Here is a 27,197-nt window from a genome sequence, read left to right on the forward strand (position 1 = left end):
TTGAAACAGTTCAGAAAAGATTTACAAGGATGATGCCAGGATTAGAGGATTTGAGCTACAGGGAGAGGCTGAACAGGCTGGGGTGGTTTTCCCTGGAGCTTCGGAGGCTGAGGGGTGACCTTATAGAGGTTTACAAAATTATGAGGGGCATGGATAGGATAGGATAAACAGACAAAGTCTTTTCCCTTGGGTCAGGGAGTCCAGAACTCGAGGGCATAGGTTTAGGGTGAGAGGGGAAAGATATCAAAGAGACCTAAGGGGCAATCTTTTCACGCAGAGTGTGGAACGTGTATGGAACGAGCTGCCAGAGGATGTGGTGGAGGCTGGGACAATTGCAACATTTAAGAGGCATTTGGATGGGTATATGAATGGGAATGGTTTGGAGGGATATGGGTCGGGTGCTGGGAGGTGGGACTAGATTGGGTTGAGATATCTGGTCAGCATGGACGGGTTGGACCGAAGGGTCTGTGTCCGTGCTGTACATCTCTATGACTCTGTCACTCATTGAGGTTATAGAAATAAACTGTGGTCGCGTCTGGAGGAGATTTAAGGTATAAAGGTTTGTTGTTACCGAAGGAAATTCCATCAATCGGGACCAGCAGAGTTTACAGAGACTGAGTGCGTTTTAGAGACAGGAAGAGTTGATAGTCATCATTAGAATTGAGAAACTAATTTATGAGAGAAGCAGGGTCACTCTGCTTTGTGCCCAGAGACATGGAGGAGTCTCACAGCTGGAGGAGGTTACTAAGGAAAAGAGCTTTTTTGTTGTCGTGACGGGAAGGTTACAGAGATCATGAAGGTAGTAGGAGGTCAAAACAGTCACTAAGACAGGGAGGTTTTTCAGGTCTGGAAAGGACTACACTGACCAGGATGGCGAAAGGAACTGAAGAGTTGTTTTTTTTCCAGTAAAGAAGAGATGTGACAGAACCCGGGATTAAAGGCAAAGGCAGAAACTTGGAGAGTTTTACTGATATGAGGAGCTTACAGGGATAAGCAGGATTGTAGGGGCTGATAGAGATAGGGGAAGTGGTATCGATGAAACAGACAATGGAGAAACTGACAGACATAGGGAGGGTTCTGTGGAACAGATGAATTTACAGGCAAGATGATGATAATGAAGCCTGAGAATTTTCTCATGTTCCTTGCCCAGCATTGTTCCTACATCATGCCCTCAGGGTCTGAATTAAAGCCCACTAACTCCTCCCTGTGTTGTTTACTGTGAGTGATCTTAGCGGCTGCAGGATTTACTGAAGGGTTCAGATCTCCCTCTCCATCTGTCTCTGGCTGACCAACTGTCTTCAATGTGGTGATGGACGATTCATGAATTGGGAATTCTGCTGAGTCAGGGACATCAGAAATACCTGCAAGAGACAGAGAAGTAGACAGAATGGCAAATTAGATTAATGCAATGAAGGTTCCACGTGGAGAATGGCACTGAGTCCCACAGAGATCTGGAAATACCCAGTCTCCGTCCCTGGCCTGCGCAGTTGCTTCCCTCTGGAGTGGAGAATGCTGTTGGCTCAGGATCTGGAGTAGCTGCAAGAGTGAGAGACACTGATAGAGACTGCAATTAGACGCACACAGTGAGGGATACCACATGGAGAGAGACAGTGATATCAGCAGAGTGCAGGAATGGATCAGGATCACACAATGAGATCATCAGAAGTGGTTCTGACCAGTGAGCACTGCTACCAGTACTCAGGGAGGACTGAGCTATTTTATTGGGATAGGCTCCCCAGGTATCAGGATTATGCAGTGTGCTATAAATGGGCACAGATGAGGAGGGGGACAGGTCTGATGTGAATGGATATTCCCAAGTCCAAAGAGAAAGGTTGAAATATTAGAACACCATGGAGATGTGGATGAAGACCAACAGAAAGAAACAGTAAGGGACTGAGTTTAATTAAAATATGACATTGTCAAACAGATTTGTGACAGGAAATTATTGGTTAAAATAAAGTAAATGCCATTTCCGCCCCTCACAATTCCTCATACACCACAAGTGACATCACTTCCGCCCCTCACATCATCGCTGATGTCACACACTCAGTGACTTCCACGCCCCCCCACTGCCGTGTTTGCCACCACTTCTGCCCCACCAACGCCACTCACCTGCATTTTGCTGACATCACCCCCAAGTCCCACCGTCAACATCCCTGCCCCCAGTACCCTGAGGGGAACACCACCCCTGCTCATGACTCCATCCCCATTCCCCCTAACAGCACACCCACTCCTGTTCCAGGCGCCGTCGCCTCCCCCAGCTCCACACCTACGCTTGGTCGTAGCTCCCAGTCCTGCCGATTTTTCACCATTCCCCCTGACCATCCCCTCACTGAGGACGAATGATCAGTCCTCAGCAAAGCCCTCACCTTTATCCCCCTCCGTCCACACATCAATGAATTTAATACACGCCGTGACATCGAACACTTCTTCCATCACCTCCGCCTCAGAGCTGACTTTTACAATGAAGACTCCCACCTATTTTCTGAGGACCCCTTTGCCGGCCTCCAATACACTCCATCCACCTGGACACCCCGCGCTGGCCGATTACTTGTCTTCAATTTCTTCATTTCCAACTTCCACCGAGACATTAACCGCCTCAACCTATCTACCCCCTCCCCCACTCCATCCTCTCACCCTCACAACGTGCAGCCCTCCACTTCCTCTGCTCCAATACCGACCTCACCATCAAACCAGCAGATAAAGGGGGTGCAGTGGGAGTCTGGTGCACTGACCTCTACACCGCTGAAGCCATGATGCCAACTCAAAGACACCTCCTCCTACCACCCCCTCTACCATGACCCACCTCCAATCACCAAACCGTCATCTCCCAGACCATACAGAACCTCAACACCTCAGGAGGAGATCTCCCACCCACAGCGTCCAAACTTATTGTCCGGGATCCCACACTGCCCGGTTCTATCTCCTTCCCAAGATCCACAAGCCTGACCACCCTGGCCGACCCATTCTCTCAGCATGCTCCTATTCCATCAAACGCATGTCTACCTACCTCGACATTGTCCTATCCCCCAGTCCAGGAATTACCCACATTCGTTTGAGACACCACTCACACCCTCCACTCCTCCAAGACTTCCGTTTCCCAGGCCCCCAACGCCTCATCTTCACCATGGATATCCAATCCCTCTACACCTCCATCCACCATGACCAGGACCTCCAAGCCCTCCGTTTCTTCATCTCCCGACATCCACAACAGAACCCTTCCAATAATACTCTCATTCATTTGGCTGAACTTGTCCACACCCTTAACAATTTTTCCTTCAAATTCTCCCACTTCCTCCATACCAAAGGGGTAGCCATGGGCACCCGTATGGGCCCCAGCTATGCCTGTCTCTTTGTTGGCTACGTAGAACAGTCCATCTTCCGTAGTTACAATGGCACCACTCCCCACCTCTTCCTCCGCTACATTGATGACTGCATTGGCACCACCTCGTGCTCCCTCGAGGAGTTTGAGCAATTCAGCAACTTCACCAACACATTCCACCCTGACCTTAAATTTACCTGGAACATCTCAGACAATTCCTTCCCCTTCCTGGACCTCTCAATCCCCATTAATGACAACCGACTTGACACCGACAATTTTTACAAACCTACCGACTCCCACAGCTACCTAGATTACACATCTTCCCACCCTACCGTCTGCAAAATTCCCAACCCCTATTCCCAATACCTCCACATCCACCATACATGCTCCCAGGACGGCCAGTTCCACCACAGAACACATCAGATAGCCTCCTTCTTTAGAGATCGGAATTTCCCTTCCCACGTGGTAAAAGATGCCCTCCAATGCATCTCGTCTACATCCCACACCTCCGCCCTCAGACCCCACCCCTCCAACCGTAACAAGGACAGAACACCCCGGTGCTCACCTTCCACCCGACCAACCTTCTCAGAAACCAAATCATCTGCCGACATTTCCACCACCTCCAAACGGACCCCACCACCAGGGATATATTTCCCTCCCCACCCCTTTCCACTTTCCGCAAAGACCATTCCCTCTGTGACTACCTGGTCAGTTCCATGCCCCCCAAAAACCCACCCTCCCTTCCTGGCACCTTCTCCTGCCACTGCAGGAATTGCAAAACCTGCGCCCAGACCTCCCCCCTCACCACCATCCAAGGCCCGAAAGGAGCCTTCCACATCCAATGTTTTACCTGCACATCCACCAATATCATTTATTGTATCCGTTGCTCCCAATGCGGTCTCCTCTACATTGGGGAGACTGAACACCTCCTATCAGAGTACTTTAGGGAACATCTCTGGGCCACCCGCACCAATCAACCCCACCGCCCTGTGACCCAACATTTCAACTCCCCCTTCCACTCTGCCGAGGACATGCAGGTCCTGGGCTTCCTCCACCGCCACTTCCACACCACCCGACGCCTGGAGGAAGAACGCCTCACCTTCCGTCTCGGAACACTTCAACCCCAGGGCATCAATGTGGACTTCACCAGTTTCCTCATTTCCCCTTCCCCCATCTCACCCCACCTCCAGCCACCCAGCTCAGCACCGCCCTCATGACCTGTCCTAATGGCCTATCTCCCTTCCCACCTATCCATTCCACCCTCGTCTCTGACCTATCACCCCCATCCCCACCCCCATTCACCCATTGTACTCTTTGCTACCTTCCCCCATCCTCCACTCTGACCTATCACCTTCTTTCCCACCCCATTCACCTACTGTACTCTATGCTACTTTCTCCCCATCCCCACCCCTCTCTTATTTATCTCCCCACTCTGCAGGCTCCCGGCCTCTGTTCCTGATGAAGGGCTTTTGCCTGAAACATCGATTTTCCTGCTCCTCGGATGCTGCCTGACCTGCCGTGCTTTTCCAGCACCACTCTAATCTAGACTCTGGTTTCCAGCATCCGCAGTCCATGTTTTTACCTTATTGGAGGAGGAGACTACCGAGATAAGGCATGTTGTAGACAATGAAGCAAGTTACAGCGATGGGGATGGTAGTCTGGAATGCAGCACAATTCAAATATGTGGAGGGACTATCGGGAAAGGAGGAGGTTACAGCGATAGGATCTGTTACAGGATTAAAAATTATCGAAGACACTGGACCACAAGACATGCCATAGATATACTGTTGCAGAGAAGTGAGTTTTAATATAACAGAACTTACATTGGGGTGGTGATTGAACCTGGGGTGTGTGTGTGTACTGTACTCCCCTCCAGCACTGTATCTATGTCATGTTGTGTTAACAGATGTTTGGAGCCCTCTCATTGTTCTTTGCTCTGTGCACTGTGGGTGACCTTACCTCACCACTGGATTTATTGAACGCTCCAGATCTCCTTTCCCTTTGTCTCTCTCTGGCAGACCAACTGCGTTCAATGAGGTGAGGGACGACCCACCCAGCAGCTGGGAAGGCTATTGATTCAGGAGTTTCCTCAGTACCTACAGGAGACAGAGAAATAGACAGAATGGGAAATTAAACAGATGCAGTGAAGGTTACACATGGAGAATGGCACAGAGTCCCACAGAGATCTGGAAAATGGAGCGATATTAAGTAATAGTCCCAGATTGCTGGAAGATGTCAGGATCACACAATTGTGTCGGAAGAATGGGTTTAGCTTCATGATGCCCTGGTATCAGTGCTCAGGGATGAGCACCCAGTGAGCAGGTGAAGTAATGGCCTAGTGGTATTATTGCGAGAGAATGTATCCAAAACCTCAGCTAATGTTAAGGGGAGGCAGGATTGAATCCCGCCATCTGAAAAGGAGACACTTGAAATCAATAATTTTAAAAATAATAATTAACAATCCACAAATAAGTATGAAACCATTACTGATGTACAACAAATCCAAACACTTGTCCTTTAGAGAAGGACATCTGCCCATCCTCACGTGGTCTGCACGACATCCCCACAGCAAAGGGTTTGCCCCTCAATTACCCTCTGAAATGGCCGAGCAAGCTACTCAGTTCAAGGGCTTCTGGGACTGGGCAATAAAGGCTGGTCAGACAGAGACTCACACATCCCATACCTGATTTTAAAAAAATCTATTAGGATGGTCCCTCTGGAACTGTGCTAGGAGCAGTGTCCTGGCCAATCATGTTGGTAGGTTTATGGACAGGGCATTAAACTGACAGAGAGGATGCCGGGACAGGATTCAAGTGAAAGGATCTTTCCAAAACCACAGAAGAAAGGTGAAGTATGGGAGCAGCATGGGAATGTGACTGAAGACAAGCAGAAAGGAACAGGAGGAGACAGAGTTTAACTAAAATTTTTACGTTGAGGGCGGCACGATGGCACATTGGTTAGCACTGCTGCGTCACAGCACCAGAGACCCGGGCTCAATTCCCGCCTCAGGCAACTGTCTGTGTGGAGTTTGCACATTCTCCCCGTGTCTGTGTGGGTTTCCTCCGGGTGCTCCGGTTTCCTCCCACAGTCCAAAAAGTTGCAGGTTAGGTGAATTAGCCATGGAAAATTGCCCACAGTGTTAGGTGTAGGGGAATGGTCTGGGTGGGCTGCTCTTCGGAGGGTCAGTGTTGACTTATCGGGGCGGCACGGTGGCTCAGAGGTTCTCACTGCTGCCTCACAGCGCCAGAGACCTGGGTTCAATTCCCGCCTCAGGCGACTGACTGTGTGGAGTTTGCACGTTCTCCCCGTGTCTGCGTGGGTTTCCTCCGGGTGCTCCGGTTTCCTCCCACAGTCCAAAGATGTGCAGGTCGGGTGAATTGGCCATGCTAAATTGTCCGTAGAGTTAGGTAAGGGGTAAATGTAAGGGTATGGGTGGGTTGCATTTCGGCGGGTCGGTGTGGACTTGTTGGTCCGAAGGGCCTGTTTCCACACTGTAAGTAATCTCATCTAAAATTGTACATCAGCAAATAGATTTGTGACGGAAAATTGTGGAAGAGAATATATTATGTTTTTTTTTTAAACGGACAACGTTGCTGCAATATGGTCGAAGTATTTGTGACACAGAGATAAAAGAGGTTTAGACACCAGGGAGACATGGATACAGGGTGAACAAAAATATTCAGTGGTTTGTAATCTTGTGCAAACTCAGGCAAAATGGGCAACGATAACAATAATGGATAACAAAGGCATTACAGAGAAAGCATTTGGCCTCAGATCATGAAGTAGAGTCAGTCTGAATGTACATTCTGGCTACTACTTGCCAAGGTCACAAGCAGCAGAACAGTTTTAGCCACTGAACAGCATTCCATTGTTCAGCACTGCATTACACACGAACTCATTGGAATTTTTTTAACAAACACATTGTGATAACTTTGGGAAACTTCAATATTTGTATAATCTGGGACAATCACACAGTCACCATTGATATTGGAAGATGAGTTTGGTGAATTTTTTTTCAGTGTTTCTTTGAAAGACACATTGTGCAACTGTTAAGGGACATAACTATCGCAGAGCGACCATGTAATGAAACTTAGTGAATGAGTAATGTCACCTGCAGAGATCCTTCGGGAAATGTGGTAAAGTGCAGTTAAAATAAATAAAGTTTTAAAGTGATTCACAGAAAGGAAATCTGCAACTAGAAATAAAAATAGACAATTACATGAGTTTGACAGGAGAACTGACCAAGGTAAACGCGGGAAACAGACTGAAATATGTGCCTGTAAATGAACAGTGGAAAATATTTGAAGGGACAATGCAAAATACTCAACAAAAGGACATTCAATTGAAACAGTAAAAACCTCAGCAAGAAATTCCCACTGATCCTTTACTCAGGACAAAACGAATCATACTAGATTATGAGGCTGAGAAGATCACCAAAAAGTACTTAAAAGCCTGAAGTGAGAGAGTGTTTTAGGAGAAATTGCAATGGGTCTGCTAGCAGGAGGAGGGCAGTGGGAAGGGGAATCATTGTCAAGGTTTAATGACACGATAGGAACAGGGAGAGATGAATGTGCTGGAGGTGGTGAGAGTGTTACAGAGAGTGGTCAGGGTGTTACAAAGCCAGGACGGATTTCTGCAGCTGGAGGGGTTTGCAGAGGTACGGAGGGACATAGGTATTTTTATTTATTCATTCATGGGATGTGGGTGTCACTGCCTGGAACAACGTTATTTGGCCCCTCTGCTAATTACCTAGAGGGCAGCTCAGAGTCAGTCATATTGCTGTGGGTCTGGAGTCACATGTTGGCCAGACCAGGTTAGAATATTTGATGTCCTTCCCTAAAGGAGGTTAGTGAACTAGATGAGTTCTTCCGACTGATCAACAATGTTTTAATGGTGGCCCCACCAATGTCTTTTACAGCCACAACATGACATCCCAACTCTTACACTTAATGCTCTCCCGAATGAAGGTAACCATCCCAAATGCCTTCTTCACCAGCCTGTCTACCTGGGACACCACATTCAAAGAAATGTGTACCTGGGTCACTGGATCTCTGACTGAAAACACTACCCAGGGCCCGAACAATAACTGTACAGGTCCCACCCTGGTTTGTTCCACCAAAATGGAACACCTCACCTTTATCTAATTAAACTCCATCTGCTATTCTTCAGCCCACTATCCCAGCAGTACTGTTCATCCTGTTGTATCACAGATAACATTCTCCACTATCCACTTTACCACCAATTTCAGTGTCACACAAAACAATTACTTACCAGGAAACCAATATTCCCATCCAAACCATTTATCCAAATGACAAACAACAGTGGACCCACTCCACCGCTGGTCACATGTCTCCAGCCAGAAAAAAAACAACATGCCTCCCACCACCCTCTGTCTCCTACCATCAAGCAAATTTTGTATCCAGTTCACGAGCTCCTCCTGAAAGCCATATCCTTTGACACTGATCTGAGCTTATTACCCAGTTTACCAGACAGAACACAGAACACAGAACAGTTCAGCCCAAGACCCTTCGGCCATGATTTCATGCCAACCTTTTATCCAACTGTAAGATCAAAATAAACTACATACCCTTCATTTTACTATTATCCATGTGTCTGTCCAAGATTCTATTAAATGTCCCAGATGTGCCTAATTTTACTACCACCATTGGCAGTCCATCCAACCACCTACAATTCTCTATTCTCTTATCCATCCTCCATTCACCTTAAAGTTACGCCCCCTTGTAATAGCCATTTATGCCAAAGGAGGAAAAGTCTCTGACTATTCACTCACTCTGTGCCTCTTATCATCTTGTTCACATCCACAAAGTCGCCCCGCCCCCTTCTTCACTCCAATGAAAAAATCCTTCGCTCCCTCACCTTTTTTTGTAAGAACTGCCCTCCATTACAGGCAGCATCTTGGTAAATCTCCTGTGTACGCTCGCTAAATCGTGCGCATCCTTCCTGTAAACAGGGGACCAGAACTGAACACAATATTCCAAGTGTGGTCTCACCAGGACCCTATAAAAATGCAGTAAAACCTCACGGCTCTTACCGTCAATCCCCTTCTAAGGGGAGCCAACACAACAAGTGCCTTTTTAACAACCCTACCAACGTGCGTGGCGATTTTGAGGGATCTATTGACACTGACCCCATGATCTCTGGCAAGTAATCTACCTTTCACCCTGTATTCTGTATTCAAATTTGACCTTCCAGAATGAATCACTTCACACTTTTCCAGATTGGACTCCATCTGCCACTTCCAGCCCAGCTCTGTGTCCTGCCAATGTCCCATTGCATTCTACAACAGCTCTCCACATTCCCCACCAATCCACCAACCTTCACGTTATTGGCAAACTTACTAACCCACTCTCCAACATCCACATCCAAGTCAGTTACAAAATTCACAGAGAGCAGAGTCCCAGAGCTGATTGTTACAGAACACCACTGGTCACTGAGCTCCAGGCTCAATACTGTCCATCTGCTGCCACCCTCTGTCTTCTCTGGGCCATCCAATCCTGTATCCAGACAGACAGATTTCCCTGTATCCCAATTTTCCTTCTTTTCTGAATGAGCCATCAACATATTCTGCCATATCCTCAAAGAATTCAATAAGGTTTGTGAGGCATGACCTGACCGCTCACAAACCCATACTGACTGTGGCTAATTTAACTATGGTTTTCCAAGTAGTCGTATATCCTGTCTTTAGAGTCCTCGCCAATAATCTGCACACCACAGACATAAAACTAAATCTGTAATTCCCAGAATTCTACCTCCGTAATATGGTCCAAACTCTACAAACGTTCTCTCCTCTCCCATGCTCCCCAGAATGACACTGGAGGGTGGAGGGAGTTACAGAGATAGGGAGGGATATCAGGACACGAGGATTTTGCAGATATTAGGAGGTTTGCAGTGCCAAAAGGAGGCTTCAGTAATTGTGAGGTTTCATGGTGATGAAGGCATTTGAGGAGGGAGGGAGGGAGGGAGGGAGGGAGGATTGTATGGAAATGAGCGGTTTCATAGTTTAGGTGTTTTGTTAGGACTGCAAAAGGTTACGGAATTGGGGAGGTTTAAGCACTTGAGATTGTTACACAAACATGGTTTTGGTTGCAATGCAGGAAGAGGATTCAGGAAGCTGGAGAGTATGGGGTCTGAACGAGGTTACACAAATGGGAAGAGTTGTCAGGAGTGGAGGTGTTTACAGAGACAGCAATGGCCTGATCTGGAGCAGAGGACCCAGATTGGGAGGGGTGTGGGGACTGGAGGTGATTTCACAGGGAGGGAGGACCATAGACCCACAGGAGGTTACAGAAATGTGGAGAGCTGTAGGGCTGACAGGGGTTCATGGAGTTGGGAATGTTGGGAGGGATAGAGAAGTTTACAGGGATAAGAATGTTTGTAGGCCAGGGCTGAATCACAGACAGGGACTGTTTTAGGGAGCTGAGCAGATTACAGAGATAAAGATATTTGTATCGACTGGAAGAACAAACTGAGATATGCAGGGTATCGTGACTAACGATGTTTATAGACATAGGAAGGATTAGGTTCTGGGGGTTATGGAGGCTGTGGAATCTGGATTTCTTTTCAGAGACTGGGATAGCAATTTTGGTCAGAAACAGTTTCACAGATAAGGGAGCATAGCACAAACAGGAGGAAGTTGTAGAGGAGGGTGACGTTTAAACAGATAGTGGTGTAAGAGCTGGACAAGGTTATGGAGATGGGTAGATGGTGGAGACACAGGAGGAGCTTACATTGACATGGGGGTGATAGTGACAGGAGGGTGTTAAATAGATAGTGCATTTTGTAGGGACCGGATTGGGAGAGGCACAGGCATGGAGTGAGTTCGACAGATCAGGATTACTGCAGAGACCTGAGAGGATTACACTGATAGGGATGGTGGTCGGGTCTCCACAGACTGTTGGTGTTTAGGGACTGGAAGAGATTTGGTAGATAGGGAGGGATGTAAGAGCTGCAGGAGCTTATGGAGAGTTGGAGCAACTGCAGAAGTAGGTTTCTCAGACAGGAGTAGGTTATAGATAGTGAGGGTTGTGTGGTCTGAGTAAGTCAAAAAGAGGAGAGTTTTCTCGTCTGGAAGAGGTTACACTGACAGGGACAGTTGAAGAGACTGAAGCAAAAATGCATGGAGAAGGTTACACAGATCGGGAGGAGAGTAGGGGCTGAAGGTGAATACACAGACATCGAGAGTTGTATTGTTAGACGGAGCTGAGAGGGATAGGGTCCTGTGTAGGGATTTACACAGATAGAGAAGGTTGTGTGTTTTGGAGAAGGTTATACTGATACAGACAGTGTTAGGGAGTGTTTAGTGGACTACAGAGGAGCTCAGAGAGAATGTATTATGGGGAGTGGAGGAGATTACAGACACAGGGATGGCTGTCAGTTTGAAAAGAGCTTCTACTGATCCTCAGTGCTGTAAGGCTGGAGGGAGATTATAACAGCGAGTTGTTGCCAAGACTTAATTTCTTCACTGATATAGAGCAGGTCTCAGCATGTAACTGTCAAAGGGAAGTTGAGACAGTCCAGATGAGTTTTCAGAGATACAAATGTTTCTGGGAGTTTCAAGAGGGAACAATGATTGGGAGTGCTGTACCAAATGGTAATAGTTATAGGGAGGGTTCTAAAAGCAGGAAGAGGTGACAGACATATCGATCTTTGTAAGGACTGGAGAAGGTTACATAGGCAAGGAGTGTTTTAGAGTCTGGAGGAGATTACTGTGTTGAGGAGAATACTGGGGATAAGGCAAGGTGTAAGAGACGGGGATGGTTGACAGTGCTGGACGATAACCTGAATAGAATCGCCATCGTGTGCAACCAGGCCATTCGGCCCAACCAGACCATTCCAAAACTCTGAAGAGCATCCTACCCAGACCCACCCCTCTACCTATACATTAAACCCTGAATTTCTCGTGGTGAACTTATTTAAACCACACATTCCTGAATACCACAATCAATTTATGATGGCCAATTCACTGAAGGTGCAAATTTTGGACACACACACACACACACACAGTGAGGGAATACACGCAGACACACAGTGAGGGAGGGACACATACGCAAATCGAGGGAGGGACACACACACACACACGAAGCGAGGGAGGGACACACACACACAACGAGGGAGGGACACACACACAGCGAGAGAGGGACACACATACACAGCGAGGGAGGGACACACATACACAGCGAGGAAGGGACACACATACACAGCGAGGAAGGGACACACATACACAGCGAGGAAGGGACACACATACACAGCGAGGAAGGGACACACATACACAGCGAGGAAGGGACACACATACACAGCAAGGAAGGGACACACATACACAGCAAGGAAGGGACACACATACACAGCAAGGAAGGGACACGCGCACACACACAGCGAGGGAGGGACACGCGCACACACAGAGCGAGGGAGGGACACGCGCACACACAGAGCGAGGGAGGGACACGCACACACACAGAGCGAGGGAGGGACATGCACATACACACACACACACACACACACAGCGAGGGAGGGACATGCACACACACAGCAGGAAAGAGACACGCACACACACAGCAAGTGAGGGACACGCACAGACATGCAGCGAAGGGACACACACACACACACTCACAGACAGTGAGGGAAGGACATGCACACACAGCGAGGGAGGGACACGCTGAGACACGCAGTGAGGGAGGGGACATGCACATACACAGCGTGGGAGGGACACGCACACAGCGAGGGAGATACACACACACACTCACACAGCGAGGGAGGGACACGCACAGACACGCAGTGAAGGGAAACACACACAGACAGAGAGGGAAGGACATGCACACACAGCGAGGGAGGGACACGCTGAGACACGCAGTGAGGGAGCGACACGCACACACACAGCGAGGGAGGGACACGCTGAAACACGCAGTAAGGGAGCGACACGCACACACACAGCGAGGGAGGGACACGCACACACACAGCGAGGGGGAAGGCATGTGCACACAAATTGAGAGGGGGCACACACACACAAAGCGAGGGAGGGACACGCAAACAGACATACAGTGAGGGGAATACAGACAGACACACTGCGAGGGACAGGAACACACACACACACAGCGAGGGAGGAATGCGCACATACACACAGCGGGGGATGGGGACACACACACGTAAAGCGAAGGAGGGACACGCACACATACACACAAACACAGAGCAAGGGACAAACACACACTCTTACAGTGAGGGGAATACACGCAGACACACAGCGAGGGAGGTACACGCACATACACTGCAAGGAGGGACACGCACACAACGCGAAGGAGGGACAAGCTCACACATGTCGAGGGGGAGGGCATGTGGACAGAAATTGAGAGGGGGCACGCACACACACAGCGAGGGAGGGACACGCACACACAGCGAGGGGGGATGCGCACACACAATGAGGGGATATACACAAAGAGCAATGGAGGGACACATACACACACAAACAAAGAGCGAGGGAGTGACACACGCACACAGAGCAAGAGGGACACACACACACAAAGCCAGGGTGGGATACGCACATACACTCCTAGAGGGACACACATTCTCACAGCAAGTGGGGGGCACACACACAGTGAGGGAGGGACATGTGCAAGCACAGAAACACAGACACATGCAGCGAGGGAGGAACTCGCGCACAGAAACACGCACACACAGAGCAAGAGAGGAACACTCGCAAACACACAAGCGAGGGGGGAGGCACACGCACACACACAGCGAGGGAAGGACACGCACGCACACACAGCGAGGGTGAGACACATGCACACACAGCGAGGGAGGTCCACACAAACAGAGCAAGAGAGGGACACTCACAAACACAGCGAGGGGGAGACACATGCACACACAAGAGGGAAGGCCACACACACGCGTGCACATCTAGAGGGACACACACACACACACACAGAGCAAGAGAGGGACACGCACACACGCAGCCAGGGAGAGGCATGCACACACAGCGAGGGAGGGACACGCACACACACACAACAGCAAGGGGGACACGCACACTCACAGCATGGGAGGAGACACACTTACACACACACACACACACACACAGCGAGGGAGGGACACGCAGTGAAGGGGGGGACACACAAACACATATAGTGAGGATATGACACGTACACATACACAGCAAGGAAGGGACACACACACACACACGGCGAGGGAGGGATATGCACACACACAGCGAGGGAGGGACACCCACACACAGGGAAGGAGGGACAAGTAGACACACGGCGAGGGGGAGGGCAAGTGCACAGAAATTGAGAGGGTGCACGCACACACAGCGACTGGGGATACGCACAGGCACAGCGAGGGAGGGATACGCGCACACACAGCGAGGGGGGACATGCACTCACACACCGAGGGGAGATGCGCACATACAGTGAGGGGGATATACACAAAGAGCAAGGGTGGGACACACACACAGCAAGAGGGACACACACACACATACACAGAGCAAGGGGGGAAAGTCACATATACACACACACACACACATCCAGGGAGGGACATGCACACACAGCGAGGGAGGGACACACACAAACACACAAACACACACACACAGAGCTAGGGAGGGAAGGACATGCACAAACAGTGTAGGAGGGACAGGCACACACAGCGAGGGACCGACATACACATACACAGCGAGGGACACACACACACACACACACGGAAGGAGGAACAAGCACACACATGACGAGGGGGAGGAAATGTGCACAGAAAGTGAGAGGGGGCACGCACACACAGTGAGAGGGGACACACACTGACACGGCGAGGGAGGGACACAGGCACACACAGCAAGGGGGGACATGCACTCACACAGTGAGGGGGATGTACACAAAGAGCAAGGGAGGGACACACATACACACAAACACACACAAACACACACAGAGCAAGGGGGAAAAGTCACACATACACAGCGAGGGAGGGACACGCACATACACAGCAATGGGGACACACACACACACACACACACACACACACACACACACACACAGAGCGAGGGAGGGACACACACACACTCACACACACAGCGAGCGAGGGACACACAAACAGCGAGGGAGTGAAACGTACACATACAGTGAGAGAGTGACACACACACACAAACACACACACAGTGAGGCAGGGAAGGACACGCACACACACAGAGCAAGTGAGGGACACACACTCACAGCAAGAGAGGGACACGCACACACACAGCGAGGGGGGAGACACATGCTCACTCAACAAGGGAGGGCCAAGCACACACTCGCACAGCAAGAGGGACACACACACACACACACACACATACACACACACACAGAGCAAGCGTGGAAAGTCATACATACACAGCGAGGGAGGGACACGCACATACACAGAGCGAGAGAGGGACACACACACACGCACAGAGTGAGGGAGGACGTACACACACAGTGAGGGAGGGACACTCAGCGAAGGGACACACACACAGGCACAGTGAGGGAAAGACATGCATGCGCACATACACAGAGAGAGAGAGTGAGGGACACACACAGAGCGAGGGACGGGGACACACACACACGCAATGTGAAGGAGTGACATGCAAACACACACAGTGAGAGGGGGATACACGCAGACACACAGTGAGGCAGGGACACACAAACACAGACACACACAGAGCAAGAGAGGGACACTCGCAAACACAGCGAGGGGGAGACACATGCACACACACGCACAGCAAGAGGTACACATACACACACACACACAGAGCAAGAGAGGGACAGGCACGCACACACACAACCAGGGAGGGATATGCACACACAGCAAGGGAGGGTCACACACAAACACACACACACACACACACACACAGAGGGAGGGACACGCACATACACACATATATACACACAGCGAGGGAGAGACACGCGCACACACAGCGAGTGAGGGACACGCAGTGAAGGGGTGACACAAGAACACATACTGTGAGCATGTAACACGTACACACACACACACACAGCGAGGAAGAGATACACACACACACAGCGAGAGAGGGACGTGCTGAGACATGCAGCGAGGGAGGGACACACACACAGGGAAGGAGGGACAAGCACACACACGGCGAGGGGGGAGGAAATGTGCACAGAAAGGGAGGGGACACGCACACACAGTGAGTGGGATAGGCACTGACACGGCGAGGGAGGGACACAATCACACAGAGCAAGGGGGGACATGCACTCACACAGCGAGGGGAATATACACAAAGAGCAAGGGAGGGACACACACACACACACACACACACACACGAACTCACACACACACACACACACACACAAACTCACACAGCGTGCGAGTGACGCACAGGCACAGTGAGGAATTGACACGCATGCATATACACACACACACACACACACACACCGAGGGAGGGACACTCACATACACTGCAAAAGGGACACACATACTCACAGCAAGAGGGGGACACACACAGTGAGAGTGGGACACACACACACAGACGGAGGGAAGGACATGCACACACACAGCGAGGGAGGGATATACACCAACACACAGAGCGAGAGACGGACACGCACATAAACCGCAAGGGAGGGACACGCGCACACACAGGGAAGGAGGGACAAGCAGACATACGGTGAGGGGGATGGCATGTGCACAGAAATTGAGAGGGGGCACATACACACAGCGAGACGGGACACACGCACACACAGCAAGGGGGGACAGGCACTCACACAGCGAGGGGCGATGCGGACACACAATGGTGGGGATATGCACAAAGAACAAGGGAGGGATACACACTCAAAGCGAGGAAGTGACACACGCACACACAGCAAGAGGCACACTCACACACGCACAAAGCAAGGGAGGGACACGCGCATAGACACACAGCAAGGAAGGGGCACACACACACACACACACACACGCAGCGAGGGAAGGACACTCACATACACTGTAAACGGGTCACACATACTCACAGCAAGAGGGGACACGTACACACAGAGAGGGATGGACACGCTCATGCCCAAGCACACAAACACAGACACACAGCGAGAGAGGGGCACGCACACACACAGCCAGTGAGGGACATGGACACACACACACACACACACACACACACACACACACAGAGCAAGAGAGGGTCACGCACACACACAGTGAGGAGGAGACTCATGCACACACAGCGAGGGAGGGCCACACACACACATGCAGAGCAAGAGGGAGACACACACAGAGCAAGGGAGTAACTCACACATACACAGCAAGGGAGGGCCACACACACACATGCAGAGCAAGAGGGAGACACACACAGAGCAAGGGAGTAACTCACACATACACAGCGAGGGAGGGACACACACACACACACAGTGAGGAGGGACGGACACACACACACACACACACACACACACACACACAGTGAGGAGGGACAGACACACACACATACACACACACAGTGAGGAGGGACACACACACACACACACACGCACACTGAGGAGGGACACGCACACACACACACACACACACACACACACACACACACACAGTGAGGAGGGAGACACACACACACACACACACACACACACAGTGAGGAGGGACACACACACACACACACACACAGTGAGGAGGGACACGCACACACAGCAAGGGGGACGTACACACAAGTTGAGGGAGAACACACACACACGCACAGCGAGGAAGGGACACACACACACACACACAGCGAGGGAGGGACACGCAGTGAAGGGACACACACAGACACAGCGAGGGAAGGACATGCCCACGCACATACACAGAGAGCGAGGGACACACACACACAGTGAGGGAGGGACACACACAGAGTGAGGGAGGGACACGCTGATACACGCAGCGAGGGAGGGAGCATGGACACACACAGCGCGGGAGACACACACACACACACACACAGCGAGGGAGCGACACGCACACACACAGCGAGGGAGGGACACACAGCGAAGGAGGGACAAGCACACACACCACGAGGGGGAGGGCATGTGCACACAAATTGAGAGGGGGCACACACACGCAAAGCAAAGGAGGGACACGCACAAATACACACACACACACACACAAACACACACAGAGCGAGGGGTATACATGCAGACACACGGCGAGGGAGGGACACGCACACACAGAGCGAGGGAGGGACACGCACACACAGACAGTGAGGGAGCGACACATGCATGAGAAAGCACACAAACACAGACAGACACAGCGAGAGAGTGACACACACACACAGACACACACAGACACACACACACAGCAAGAGAGGGACACACGCCCAGACAGCGAGGGGGGAGACACATGCTCACACAACGAGGTAGGGCCAAGCACACACTCGCACAGCAAGAGGGACACACACACACATACACACAGTGAGGAGGGACACACACACACACACACACACACACACACACATACACACGCACACGCACACGCACACACACAGAGCAAGGGAGGGACACGCACACACACAGCGAGGGAGGAACACACACACGCAGAGTGAGGGAGGGACACGCAGCGAAGAGACACACACACAGACACAGCGAGGGAAGGACATGCACAGTCAGTGAGGAAAGGACATGCATGCGCACATACACAGAGAGTGAGGGACACACACACAGTGAGGGAGTGACACACACACACAGAGCAAGGGAGGGACACGCTGAGACACGCAGCGAGGGAGGGAGCATGGACACACACAGCGTGGGAGGGACACACACACACAGCGAGGAAGCGACACGCACACACATAGCGAGAGAGGGACACACAGTGAAGGAGGGACAAGCACACACACCGCAAGGGGTAGGGCATGTGCACACAAATTGAGAGGGTGCACACACATGCAAAGCGATGGAGGGACACACACATACACACAGTGAGGGGGATACATGCAGACACACGGCGAGGGAGGGACACACACAGTGAGGGACAGGGACACACACACGCAAAGTGAAGGAGGGACACGCAGACACACACACACAGCGATGAGGGACACACACACGCACACACAGCGAGGGAGGGACACAGACACACACAGCGAGGGAGGGACACACACACAAAGCAAGTGCGACGCGCACACAGTGAGAGAGGGACGCGCACACGCACACACACACACACAGCGAGGGACGGACACACAGACACACAGTGAGTGAGTGATATGCATACACACACATACAGAGCGAGGAGAGGACACCCTCACACACTGCAAGAGGGGCACACGCACACACACACAGTGAGGGTTGGACACGCACACACACAAGAAGGTTGAGACACGCAGACACAGCGAGGGTGGGACATTGCTCAGAAAGCGAGAGGGGACACACACACACAAAGTGAGGGATGGTGACACACAGACATACGCACACACAAACAAAAACACAGAGCGAGGGAGGGACATGCACACACACAGTGAGGGAGGGATATGCTCACACACATAGTGAAGGAGGGACATGCTCACACACAGCAAGGGAGGTACAAACACACAAGTGAGGAGAGTTACACACACACAGCGAGGGAAGGGGATACGCACGCATACACACACAAACACAGAACAATGGAGGGACACGTGCACACACAGTGATGTGTCTCCTCGGACATGTCATTATCCAGCTCTCACTCCAGTCTGCGCCCTCACAGTGTCAGCGTCTCTGTGACTCCCAGGTACAACTAGGCCTCGATCCTCAGGGCTGATTTATATTCTCCCAGGTGTGAGTCAGCCTCAAGCTCCTGCTCCAAGTTGCTCCCTCACACGGTCACTCCCTCTGTGACTCAGTGCTGATTTCGAGCCTCCTGCTCTGCTTTATATCCAACGCCAAGTCCCAGTCGGCCTTGACCCTCGCTGCTGATTTATATTCTCCCACTTTGTGCTCCTCTCTCTCAGCTTCTCTCCCCTTGTGATTCCCAGGTAATGGTAGGCCTCAAGCCTCAGCTGAGATTTATAACATCCCATTCCACACTGCTCTCTTACAGGATCGCCGTTGTGCCTGGAAGACAGTGGGAAAGGGGAGGATTAGACAGAGCAGAGGGTGTTACAGTGATTGAGGGAGCTGTAGGGGATGAAACAGGTTATCTGGGGAGCTAGGTAGACCTGCAGTATCTAAAGAACTTTACTGGAAGATACAGCGAAAGTTGCAGACACTGAACAAGGCAAAGGAAATAGAGAGATGGTGGCTTGTTCATGACTGAGCTTAGTAGAGTCTAAAGGGCTTCAAAGTTTGGGAGAAGATTTGTAGCACGGGTGCTCGTTGTTGTGGTTCTGTTCGCCGAGTTGGGAATTTGTGTTGCAGACGTTTCGTCCCCTGTCTAGGTGACATCCTCAGTGCTTGGGAGCCTCCTGTGAAGCGCTTCTGTGCTGTTTCCTCCGGGATTTATAGTGATTTGTATCTGCCGCTTGCGGTTGTCATATCCAGCTGTCCGCTGCAGTGGCCGGTATATTGGCTCCAGGTCGATGTGCTTATTGATTGAATCTGTGGATGAGTGCCATGCCTCGAGGAATTCCCTGGATGTTCTCTGTTTGGCTTGTTCTATAATAGTAGTGTTGTCCCAGTCGAACTCACGTTGCTTGTCATCTGCGTGTGTGGCTACTAAGGATAGCTGGTCGTGTCGTTTCGTGGCTAGTTGGTGTCCATGGATGCAGATCGTTAGCTGTCTTCCTGTTTGTCCTATGTAGTGTTTTGTGCGGTCCTTGCATGGGATTTTGTACACTACATTGGTTTTGCTCATGCTGGGTGTCAGGTCCATCGTCCTGGTGAGTTGTTGTCTGAGAATGGCTGTTGGTTTGTGTGCTGTTATGAGTCCTAGTGGTCGCAGTAGTCTGGCTGTCAGTTCGGAAATGTTCCTGATGTATGGTAGTGTGGCTAGTCCTTTGGGTCGTGGCATGTCTTCATTCAGTTGTCTTTCCCTGAGGCATCTGTGGATGAAATTGCGTGGAGTTTGACCCCACCCCGCAGCTCACCAATAGGATAAACAACACACTGAGAAACCTACAATAAAAAACGGACAGATAACCAGGTTTGACCGACAGGGAATGAAAGCTGAAACCAACAACACCCCCAGATTCTATGGACTACCTAAAGTTCACAAACCAGACATCCCACTCAGACCCATAGTATCACTACCAGGGACACCATCACACAAACTGGCTAAAGAACTACAGCAGAAACTGAAACACCTGATCAGCGGATCCAGACACTCTGTACAGTCAACACAGGAATTCTTGGACATCATCAGAAATATACACATAGACAAGGTAGAAACTATGGTCTCATTTGATGTAATGGCACTGTTCACCTCTATCGACAAAACCCTAGCCAGAGAAACAATAGCCAACCTGCTGGACATACAGAACAGACAACAGGACGTTGAACCTATCAACAAAGACGGCATACTCAAACTACTGGACCTGTGCCTCACAACACACTTCACATTCAACAACCAAATATATGAACAAATCAACGACACACCCATGGACTCACCCATCTCTGGACTCATAGCAGAAGTGGTAATGCAAAGATTAGAACAAACAGTCTTACTGCAAATTCAACCCAAACTCGGGGTCAGATATGTGGAGGACACCTTTGCAATCATTAAAAACACAGAAATAGAGAACACACACCGGATCATCAAGGCCACACTCACCGCAATCCGATTCACAAGAGAGTAAGAAAAGGGCAACCAACTCCCATTCCTAGACGTGACGGTACAGATAACACCGAATGGAGAATTCACCACAAAGGTATACAGGAAAGCAACACACACAGACCAAGTCCTGATCTATGAAAGCAACCACCTCAACACACACAAAAGAAGTTGCATCAAGACACTGTTCAAAAGGGCCACAACACACTGCAGTACACAGAACTGCAAAAAGAGGAAGAATGTATCCACCAAAAACGGATTCCCCCCGCAATTTCATTAGGGATTGTCTGTATGGATTTGTTAGACGACTGTCCTCTGATATTGATGAGGGCCGTGCAGATGATATGGTTTATATGGAGTTCATTCAGGTCTTTGACAAGGTCCCACACGGAAGGCTGGTCCAAAAGGGAAGATCCCATGGGATCAAAGGTCAGTTGGTAAATTGGCTCCACACATGGTGGAGGGTTGGTTTTGTGACTGAAAGCTTTTGCCCAGCGGATGTACCACAGGGATCTGTGCAGGAGCCATTGCTGTTCATTATGGACATTAATCACTCGGATGTGAAAGCAGACGGTAACATTAGTAGGTTTGTCGATAACATGAAAGGTGAGGGTGTTGTCCACAGTGAGGGGGATGGACTCAGGCTGCAGTCTGATATCGATCAGATGATAAACTGAGCAGAGTAATGGCAGACAGAGTTTACTTCTGGTCACTGTGAGGTAATGCACTGTGGGAAGTCTAATAAATGAATGATATACATCATGAATGTTAGGTCCTCCTGGAGTACTGAGGAATACAGGGACATTCGTGGGCAAGTCCCTGGATGTCTGAAGGTGTCAGCACAGGTAGACAGGGTGGGGAATACACCTGAACTGGGAACAGGAGGGGGACCCACATCCTGGTGGGGAATGTTGCTGGAGCTGCTCGAGAGGATTTAAACTTGTCTGGCAGGGCTGTGTGACGCCAAAGAGTCATAAGGCCAGAAAGAAAGTTGAGGCTGGTAAATAGGTTCAACAGAGGAATATAAGTGTACAAGGCAGGCAAGAACATAGCAGACAATTATGGAAAAGTGGTGGATTAAACTGCAGTTATTTCAATGCAAAAGGCCAAACAGATAAGTTAGATGAACCCAGAGCATGGATGGGAACATGGGATTGGGATCCCATAGATATTACAGAAACACAGCTGAGGGAGCAACAGGACCAGCAGCTCAATGTTCCAGAGACAGATGCTACAGGAAGGAGAGAACAGGAGGCAAAACAGGAGGAGACCTGGTGGGTTTGATTGGGTGAAACATCCCAGCAGTAACTAGAGGGAGGATTCATGTAGGATCACCCAGTTAAATGATATTAGTGGAACTGAGAAATAAAAATTGGTCATTAGTTTTCTACGGTCAGACTACAGCGATAGGCAAACGGAGATGAAGGAGCAAATATGTCAGGAGATTTCAGACATCTCTTAGAATAATAGGGTTGTAATGATAGGGGATCTTAACCGTTCCAAACCTGGACTGGGATTGTTACTAAGTTAAGCATTTGGTTAGAAGGAATTTGTTAAGTGTGTTCCGAAAACTCCCAGTCATTATGTAAGTGGCCCAACTGGAGAATGGGGCCAAACCTGACCTCCCCAAGGTAGGGAACGGGACTGAGGTGTTAGTGGGGGAGCACTTTGGAAAGTTACCACAATTGTATTAGTTTGAAAATAGCGATGGAAAAGGACAGGCCTGGTCCACAAGTTAAAGTTATTCAATGGAGCAAGATAGTATTAGACAGGAATTTTTAAAGTAGATCAGGGGAGAGTATTTGCAGATAAAGGGAAATCTGGCAAGTAGGAATATTTTAAAATCGAGATAAAAGGAGCGTTCAGCGCCAGTGTGTTCTTGTTAGTGTGCAGCTGAATGCTGACTGAATTAGGAAACACTGGCTGAGTTTCGAGGCTGTGGTCAAGAAAAAGGGGGTCACATGTCAGATATAACTGATATAACTGATTCTCCTGAAGGGAATCCCTTCAGGAGCATTGGGGCTGTAGAAATACACTTAGGATAGAAATCAGGAATGTAAAAAGGGGACACGAGATAGCGTTGGCAGAGAAAGTTAAGGAGAATCCAAAGAGACTTTACAAGTGTATTAAGAGCAAAAGAAGAGCTCGGGACAAACCCGGTCTCCTTAATAATCAATGAAGGCAACAATGTGTGAAACTACAAGATCCAAAACAAATATTTCACTTTGGAACTTAGTGTGGATAAAGACTGGGGCGCTCAAGGAACTAAACAGTGTTTGGCCTGACCACTATTGGAATAATGTGTGCAATTATGGTCTCACTGCCATCGGAAGGATGTTGTGGAACATGAAAGTGTTCAGAAGAAATGACCAAAGATGTTGCCAGGGTTGGAGGGTTTGTGCTTCAGGGAAAAGCCTGAATAGGCTGGGGCTGTTTTCACTTGAACATGGGAAGCTGAGGAGTTACCTGATAAAAGGTGTTTAAAATCATGATGGGCATCGACAGGGTCAATAGACAAGGTCATTTCCCCAGGCGAGGGAAACTTTCAAAGAAACCTCAAGAATAACTGGCTCCCGCAGAGTGGATGGAATAAGCTGCCAGAGCAAATAGTGGAGGCTGATAGAAATACATTTAAAAGGCATGTGGATGGGTGTATGAATAGCAAGGGTTCAGAGGGATATTGGCAAAATTGTGGCAAATGTGACGAGAAACGTCATGCAGGAGTTGGTCCGAAGGGCCTGTTTCTGTGCTGTACATCTCTATGACTCAACGTCTTGAAATGAGTCCACATTATAGAAAAGGAGGTGCTGGAGGTTTTAAAACACAAAGGTAGATAAATCCCCAGGACCTGATCAAATGGATCTCAGGACATTGTGGGAAGCTGGTGAAGAAATTGTAGGGCCCCTAACAGAGATATTTGTATCATAGAGAGCTATGTGTGATAGGCTGTTAGACTGGAGGGTGGCATTGTGGACAGTGAAGAAGGTTTTCTGGGATTACAAAGGGATCCTGATGAAAGGTGTGAATGGCTGAAAAACTGTCGATGGAGTTCAATCTGAATAAATGCGAGGTAATGCATTTTGTACAACAAACCCGGGTAGGGCTTATACAATTAATGGCAAGACCTTCAGCAGTGTTGTAGAACAGAGGGACCTCAGGGTTCAGCTACATAATTCTTTGAAGTTTGTAACATGGAGAGACAGGATAGTTTAAAAAAAGGTGCTTGCCTCACTTGCTTTCATTGCTCAGTCCTTTGGATATAGGAGTTGGGAAGTCGCATTGAGATTATACAGGCCATTGGTGAGTCCTCTTCTGGAATACTGTGTCCAGTTCTGGTCGCCCAGTTATAGGAAGGATATTATTAAGTTGGAAAGGGTTGGGAGGAGATTTACTGGGATGTGGCTGGGTAGGAAAGGCTTCAGTATAAAGAAAGGCTGAATAGGTTGGTATTTTTCACTGAAACCTGAATGTTGACAGATGACCTCATAGAAGTTTATAAAATCATGAGGGGGATAGATAGAGTTAATGGGAGTTGTATTTTCCCATGGACAGGGGAGTTTCAAGACAAGGCACTACATTTTTAAGTTTAGAGGAGAGACATTTAAAAAAAAAGACTTGAGAGGCACATTGTTACACAGAGGGTGGGTTGTGTGTGAAATGAACTTCCCAAGAACCTGGGGACAATTACAATGTTTAACAGACATTTAGATTAGTACAGGAATAGGAACAGTTGGAAGGGATATGATCCAGGAACAGGCAGGTGAGATGAGATCTGTTTTAGAGTATGGTTAGCGTTAACTGAACAGTGCGGAGTGCGGTATGCCTCCAACTATGATTATAATGTTGTGTCATTAATTAAGAAAGGCTGCAAGAGAAAGCCAGGGAACTACAGACTGATGAGCGAGACATCAGGGTGGGTCAGTTGTTGGAGGTCATTCTGAGAGGTAGGCCTTACATGCATTTGGAAAGATAAGGCCTGATTACGGACAGCCAGCATGGCTTTGTGCATGGGAAAACATGTCCCACAAACTTGACTGGAGTTTGCTCAAGATGTGACCAAAATGATAGACGAAGGGGCCAAGGAATGAAAGATGGAGTTTAATTCAGTTGTTGGATTTAGTTCAGACAAACCAAGGAGGACTAACACGGGTAATGGTTGGGCCCTGAACAGTGTTGTAGAAAAGAGAGAGACCAAGGGGTGCAGTTACATTGTTCCTTTGACTGGCATCACAGGGCGACAGGGTGTTGAAAGCGGCAATTGGCACACTTGTGAGAGCATTGGTGAGAGCATTGAGTACATGAGTTGGAGATATTGGTAACTCTGTCGTCAATATTTTTCCTGGGCAGAGGAGGCCACGGGGTGACCTTATACAAGTTTATGAAACCATGTATGGTCTAAGTAAGGTGAATTGCCAAGGGTAGGTGAGTCCAAAGATAGAGGCATAAACGTGACGTGAGACAGCAAGGATTTAAAGAGGGAGCTGAGGGGCAACATTATCCACAGAGGATGGTGCATAGACGGAATGGACTGCCAGAGGAAATGGTAAAAACAAGTACAATTACAACATGGAAAAGACACTCAGGCAGGTACATGGAGAGGAGAAGGTTTGAAGGGATATGAGCCAAACACAGGCAATTCCGACTCATTCCATTCAGGAAACCTCGGCCGAAGAGTCATGCAGCACAGAAACAGACCCGATGTCTCCAGTTATTGGAGGAGGAGACTATCGAGACAAGGCATGTTGTAGAGACTGAAGCAAGTTACAGCGATACAGATGGTCATCTGGACTGGAGGTTTCAAATATGTGAAATAATTGGTGAGAGGGGAGGAGATGACAGAGATAGGAACTGTTATAGGAGTTAGAATGATTGAAGACACTGGTCCTCAATACAAGCCATAGATACAATGTTGGAGAGGGAATAGGGAACAGAAAGATCCCAGGCTGCATTACCACCCTCTCGTGGGAGGCCTGCTTTCCCCTCAGTTGTTCTGATGCTCCCTAAGAAAGCACAAGACTGGACTGATAACTGGGAACTCCCGATGCTGTCTCATTGCAACAAAACTTGCAGCAGGCGTGCTGATTATTACTTTCTGCTCTGTGCACTGGAATGATCTTACCTGGCAGCAGGATTTATTGAAGACTCCCGACCTCCCTGACTTTGTCTTTCTGGCTGACCAACCATCATCCCAACCAGCAGTTGGCAAATCTATTGAGTCTGGAACTTCATG

General features: G+C 49.4%; 1 long non-coding RNA gene across 1 annotated transcript; it reads right to left on the reverse strand.

Annotated features, from left to right (window-relative positions):
* Positions 1–512: 512 nt before the first annotated feature.
* LOC140493966 (uncharacterized) lies at positions 513–27,197 on the reverse strand. The gene is made up of 3 exons (XR_011963810.1): positions 27,087–27,197; positions 5,282–5,418; positions 513–1,361 (listed from the first exon to the last, which is right to left on the reverse strand). It is a non-coding gene; the product is annotated as an uncharacterized lncRNA (long non-coding RNA).

Source organism: Chiloscyllium punctatum, chromosome 23 (genome assembly GCF_047496795.1).
Source record: "Chiloscyllium punctatum isolate Juve2018m chromosome 23, sChiPun1.3, whole genome shotgun sequence".
NCBI lineage: Eukaryota > Metazoa > Chordata > Chondrichthyes > Orectolobiformes > Hemiscylliidae > Chiloscyllium > Chiloscyllium punctatum.